The sequence below is a fragment of the Manihot esculenta genome, chromosome 9 (genome assembly GCF_001659605.2).
Source record: "Manihot esculenta cultivar AM560-2 chromosome 9, M.esculenta_v8, whole genome shotgun sequence".
Lineage (NCBI taxonomy): Eukaryota > Viridiplantae > Streptophyta > Magnoliopsida > Malpighiales > Euphorbiaceae > Manihot > Manihot esculenta.
Genome location: NC_035169.2, coordinates 777,251 through 783,250, shown reverse-complemented (window position 1 = coordinate 783,250; position 6,000 = coordinate 777,251).

The following is a 6,000-nucleotide window of genomic DNA, read 5'->3' as shown; positions in this document are numbered from 1 at the left end:
CATCCGACCGAGTACCTCACCCTGGGGTGCTCCAGTGTTGTTCGTGAAAAAGAAGGATGGATCCCTTAGACTTTGTATCGACTACAGACAGTTGAACAAGGTCACTACCAAGAACAAGTACCCGTTGCCTAGGATCGATGATCTATTCGACCAGCTAGCAGGAGCAGGTTGTTTCTCCAAAATAGATCTGAGATCTGGGTATCATCAGCTGAGGATCAGAGATGAGGACGTGCCGAAGACAGCTTTCAGAACCAGATATGGGCACTATGAGTTCCTAGTGATGCCGTTCGGGTTAACAAACGCCCCTGCAGCATTCATGGATCTCATGAACAGAGTATTTAGCCAATACCTGGATCACTTCGTTATTGTCTTCATAGATGATATCTTAGTGTATTCCAGGAATGCAGAAGAGCATGCCCATCATCTGCGGTTGGTCTTGCAGACTTTGAGGGAACATGGCTTGTATGCCAAGTTCTCTAAATGTGAATTCTGGCTGAGGAGCATTTCGTTCTTGGGGCATGTAGTGTCAGAGAATGGTATTGAGGTGGACCCCAAGAAGACAGAAACTGTGGCTAACTGGCCAAAACCCACTTCAGTGACAGAGATTAGAAGCTTCTTGGGTTTGGCTGGTTACTACAGGAGGTTCGTTCAGGACTTCTCAAAGATAGCAGCTCCTCTGACCAGGTTAACCAGGAAGAATCAGAAATTTCTGTGGACCGACCAGTGCGAAGAGAGTTTTGAAGAGCTTAAGAAGAGGTTGACTTCAGCACCAGTTTTAGCTCTGCCATCTAGTGATGAGGACTTTACAGTCTTTTGTGATGCATCCCGTGTGGGACTGGGTTGTGTACTGATGCAGAATGAGAGGGTGATTGCTTATGCTTCTAGGCAGCTGAAGAAGCATGAGTTGAATTACCCCACACATGACCTTGAGATGGCAGCAGTAATCTTTGCACTCAAGATGTGGAGGCACTACCTCTATGGGGTAAAATGTGAGATCTTTACAGATCATAAGAGCCTGCAGCACATCCTGAGTCAAAGAGATTTGAATTTGAGACAGAGAAGATGGGTAGAGCTGCTCAGTGACTACGATTGCAAAATCCAGTATCATCCGGGTAAGGCTAATGTAGTAGCTGATGCCTTAAGCCGGAAATCACTCGGCAGTCTATCCCACATCACAGCAGAACGAAGACCAGTAGTAAAGGAGTTCTACAAGCTCATCGAAGAAGGGCTACAGTTAGAGTTGTCGGGTACAGGTGCCTTGTTGGCTCAGATGAAAGTGACACCCGTGTTCCTTGAGCAAGTTGCTCAGAAACAGCATGAGGACCCCGAGTTAGTGAAGATTGCCAGGACTGTTCAGTCAGGCAATGATAGTGAGTTCAGATTCGACAGTAAAGGGATCCTCCGCTATGGGAGTCGATTATGTGTACCAGACGACATAGGGCTAAAAGGAGACATTATGAGAGAGGCTCATAATGCAAGATACAGCATTCACCCCGGAGCCACCAAGATGTATCAAGATTTAAAGAAAGTTTATTGGTGGCCAGCAATGAAGAAAGAAGTGGCACAGTTCGTGTCAGCCTGCGAAGTGTGTCAGAGGGTGAAGCTGGAACATCAGAAGCCGGCTGGAATGCTTAACCCGCTACCTATTCCAGAATGGAAATGGGAAAATATAGCTATGGACTTCGTAGTAGGGTTACCGGCGGCGTTCAACAGAGTGGACTCTATATGGGTGATTGTGGACAGACTCACCAAATCTGCTCACTTCATCCCTGTCAGGAGTGGCTATTCTGTGGACAAGTTGGCACAGGTGTATGTGGACGAGGTCGTCAGGCTGCATGGGGTTCCCGTTTCAATAGTGTCAGATAGAGGGCCCCAGTTCACCTCCAGGTTTTGGCGGAGTCTGCAGAATGCCATGGGTACTAGATTGGATTTTAGCACTGCCTTCCACCCCCAGACTGATGGGCAGTCAGAAAGGACCATCCAGACTATCGAAGATATGCTCAGAATGTGTGTGCTGGACTTTGGCGGTTCTTGGAGGCAGCATCTACCTTTGGTGGAGTTTGCCTACAATAACAGCCATCATGCTAGCATCGGGATGGCTCCATATGAAGCTTTGTACGGAAGGAAGTGCAGATCACCTGTTTGCTGGGAGGAAGTTGGAGAGAAGGCCTTGGCAGGGCCTGAGCTAGTAGAGATTACCAGCAGGGTGGTACCCATAATCAGAGAAAGAATCAAGACTGCTGCAAGCAGGCAGAAGAGTTATACAGACTACCGCAGAAGGCAGTTAGAGTTTCAGGAGGGGGATCTGGTATTGCTCAAGGTGTCTCCAATGAAGGGAGTGGTTCGTTTCGGGAAGAAAGGTAAACTAGCCCCACGATACATCGGACCCTTTGAAATCTTGCAAAAGATTGGGAATGTGTCGTACAAACTAGATTTACCTGCTTCAATGGCAAGAATCCATCCGGTTTTCCATGTTTCGATGTTGAGGAAGTTTGTGTCAGATCCGAGCAAGGTTCTTAGTGAGCCTGATGTGGAGGTCCAAGAGGATCTCACCTATGTTGAACAGCCAATACGGATCATAGACACACAGATCAGAAAGTTAAGAAACAAGGAAATCCCGATGGTGAAAGTCCTATGGAACCACCACAACTTGGAAGAGTGCACTTGGGAGACACGGGAGTCTATGCTCCAGCAGTACCCTCAGCTCTTTTAAGGTTAGATCCCTATGTGTTGATGTGCTTAGTATGTATGTTATATGTTTGCCATGTTATGTGTTGTTTGGTGAACATTCGGGGACGAATGTTCTTAAGGGGGGAAGAATGTAATACCCGGCTAGACTCCGGTATCGGAATTCCTACCGTCCGGTGGAATCTCGGATGTCGGAAATCTCTAGAAGGGGAAAACCACGTTTTATGAAATGTTTTTAATGTATTTTATGTTTTTAAGCAAAAAGGAAATTGAGTTTTGAATGAAATAGACCAAGGAGACTTTGCCAGGTTCGGCCGCCGAAAGTTAAGTTCGGCCGCCGAACATGGAGGGGTTTTGGGAGCGCTTTAGGCCTCCGAAAGCCTTGTTTGAAAGACTCAAGGTTCGGCCGCCGAACCTCATGTTCGGCCGCCGAACATGCATGAGATGTGGGGGCACGTTAGGCCGCCGAAAGGTGGCAGAACCTGTCCTATAAGAGACCCCGTGACCGAAACAGGCGAGGTTTTCTCTCCCATTTCGGCCGACGGTAAGCTTTAGCCCTCCTATGGTCATTTTAAGTGTTTTCCCTCAAATCCTTTAGATCTTGACAAGTTACATCTTGTTTTTGAAGAGTTTTAAAGTTCAAGCAAGTTTTGGAGCTTTGAGGTTCAAGAACTCGAATCTCCCCATCTTCGAGCTAGGATCGTTTCTCTCTCGATCTTCAAGAGGTAAGAGCCGATCTCTAGTTCTATATGTGTTTTAAGTAAGTTTTATGCAAGTTTTTGGGGTAGAAATGCATGAGTAGGCTTGATGGGTTTTTATGAAAAATCCATGGTTTTAATGTGTGTTTATGTGCAATGTGGCTTGCTTGTGTGTTGTAGTTGGGGTTTAAGCTTGTTGGAGACCCCTAGGAGCTTGTATGCTTGAGTATGTTTGTTGTAGAATAGGTTTATGCATGATTGGTTGTGTAGGGGGTTGTTTTGGGCATGAAGAACCAAGTTTCTGCCCTTTGGCAGAAACCAGGTTCGGCAGCCGAAGGTACTTTCGGCCGCCGAACCAGCTTGGGAGGCAGCTTTAGGCTGCCGAAGCCTGCCCCCGAAAGTTTGAGTTTCGGCTCTGTCCGAGACTTTCGGCCGCCGAAGGTGCCGCCGAACATGCATGAGTTTCGTCTCTGTCTGGGAGTTTCGGCCGCCGAAGGTGCCGCCGAACCTGCCTGACTTTCGGCTCTGGAGGGACTTTCGGCCGCCGAAGGTGCCGCCGAAAGTGCCCTTCCCAGCCTTTTCTGGCATGTTTTCTATGATGTTTTGAGGTGTTTCTAGGAGGTTTTTGGGGGTATGTTTAGAGTTATGTTCTTGTTGTTTGGTGCCTCATTTGAGTCCACCTGTGTAGGTTCGGACCCGAGGACCCGAGACCCCCGGTTGTGAGATAGTCTTTCAGAGTCCGTCGTTAAAGCTTCGGTCACCAGGTGAGTGGGATTTTCCCTAAGTTTTTAAGTAATGAATAAATGAACAAATGAATGAATCTGATAGCATACTCATGCATCATTAATGCCATGCGATGTTTCAGGATGTTTGCATTAGAAATTCACGAATATGTTGCATTGCATAATTTGATGTTGATGTGGATGGTTATTGGGTGATCCATAGTCCTCTAATGTTATGTTATGATGATATGTTATGGAAGACCAGTGAGGCCCATTCTACGCCCCTGGCACTATGTAAGAGAAAGACCAGCGAGGCCCATTCTACGCCCCTGGCACTTTGGAATGTTATGTTATGTATGTTATGTAAGAGAAAGACCAGCGAGGCCCATTCTACGCCCCTGGCACTTGGAGATGTGAGGACTAATGGTGACAATACCATCCTTTATGTGATTAAATGTGATGTGTTGCATTTCATGAAAGCATGTGAAGTAAAAGTTTAGTTATTTAATGATATTAATAAAATGAATAATAATATACCTAAAAAGTGTGGAATTAAAGCAAATGTTAATAATAAAATGGAGAATAAAACACCTAAAAATGGAGGAATTAATATCATGTTTTTACTTTTTGCTCACTGGGCTTTTTAGCTCACCCCTCTCCCCTAACCCCAGTCTTGCAGGTACCGTGTAGATAGAGGAGTCAGAAGAGTAAGAGGAGTTTATGTAATAGCATAGCTGTGGACATGGTTTATTCATAATGTAAAAGTATGTTATGTAATGTAATGTAAGTTTTATAGTGTGCTTGACTAGAGTCTGTTGTAATCCCTTGAATACATGAGATAAATGTTTTATGATGTTTATGTAACCCAAGCCTGATATATGTTATGTACCCCATTGGAGTATTTGTTGAGAACTCCAATGAGGGGTTTATGTTATGGTTATGCTTGCACAGGCTAGGCTGGGTAAAGAAATGTTTAAATAAAAGAAAAGTTTTAATTTTTATGTATGTTTTGGTTCATGTATGGGATTGAACAGGTTCACAGGATGTATGTTTGGCTTGCTACGGGTTCCGGCGGCCTTAAGCCGACCTGAATCCTAGCGCCGGTAGCGGTCCGGTTTCCGGGTCGTTACAGTTCACCCCGGAGCCACCAAGATGTATCAAGATTTGAAGAAAGTTTATTGGTGGCCAGCGATGAAGAAAGAAGTGGCACAGTTTGTGTCAGCCTGCGAAGTGTGTCAGAGGGTGAAGCTGGAACATCAGAAGCCGACTGGAATGCTTAACCCGCTACCTATTTCAGAGTGGAAATGGGAGAATATAGCTATGGACTTCGTAGTGGGGTTACCGGCAGCGTCCAACAGATTGGACTCCATATGGGTGATTGTGGACAGACTCACCAAATCTGCTCACTTCATCCCTGTCAGGAGTGGCTACTCTGTGGATAAGTTGGCGCAGGTATATGTAGATGAGATCGTCAGGCTGCATGGGGTTCCGGTTTCGATAGTGTCGGATAGAGGGCCACAGTTCACCTCCAGGTTTTGGCGGAGTCTGCAGAATGCCATGGGTACTAGATTGGATTTCAGTACTGCCTTCCACCCCCAGACGGACGGACAGTCCGAAAGGACCATCCAGACTATCGAGGATATGCTCAGAATGTGTGCGCTGGACTTTGGCGGTTCTTGGAGGCAGCATCTACCTTTGGTGGAGTTTGCCTACAATAACAGCCATCATGCTAGCATCGGGATGGCTGCATATGAAGCTTTATATGGGAGGAAGTGCAGGTCACCTGTTTGCTGGGAGGAAGTTGGAGAAAAGGCCTTGGCAGGGCCTGAGCTAGTAGAGATCACCAGCAGGGTGGTGCCCATAATCAGAGAGAGAATCAATACTGCTGCAAG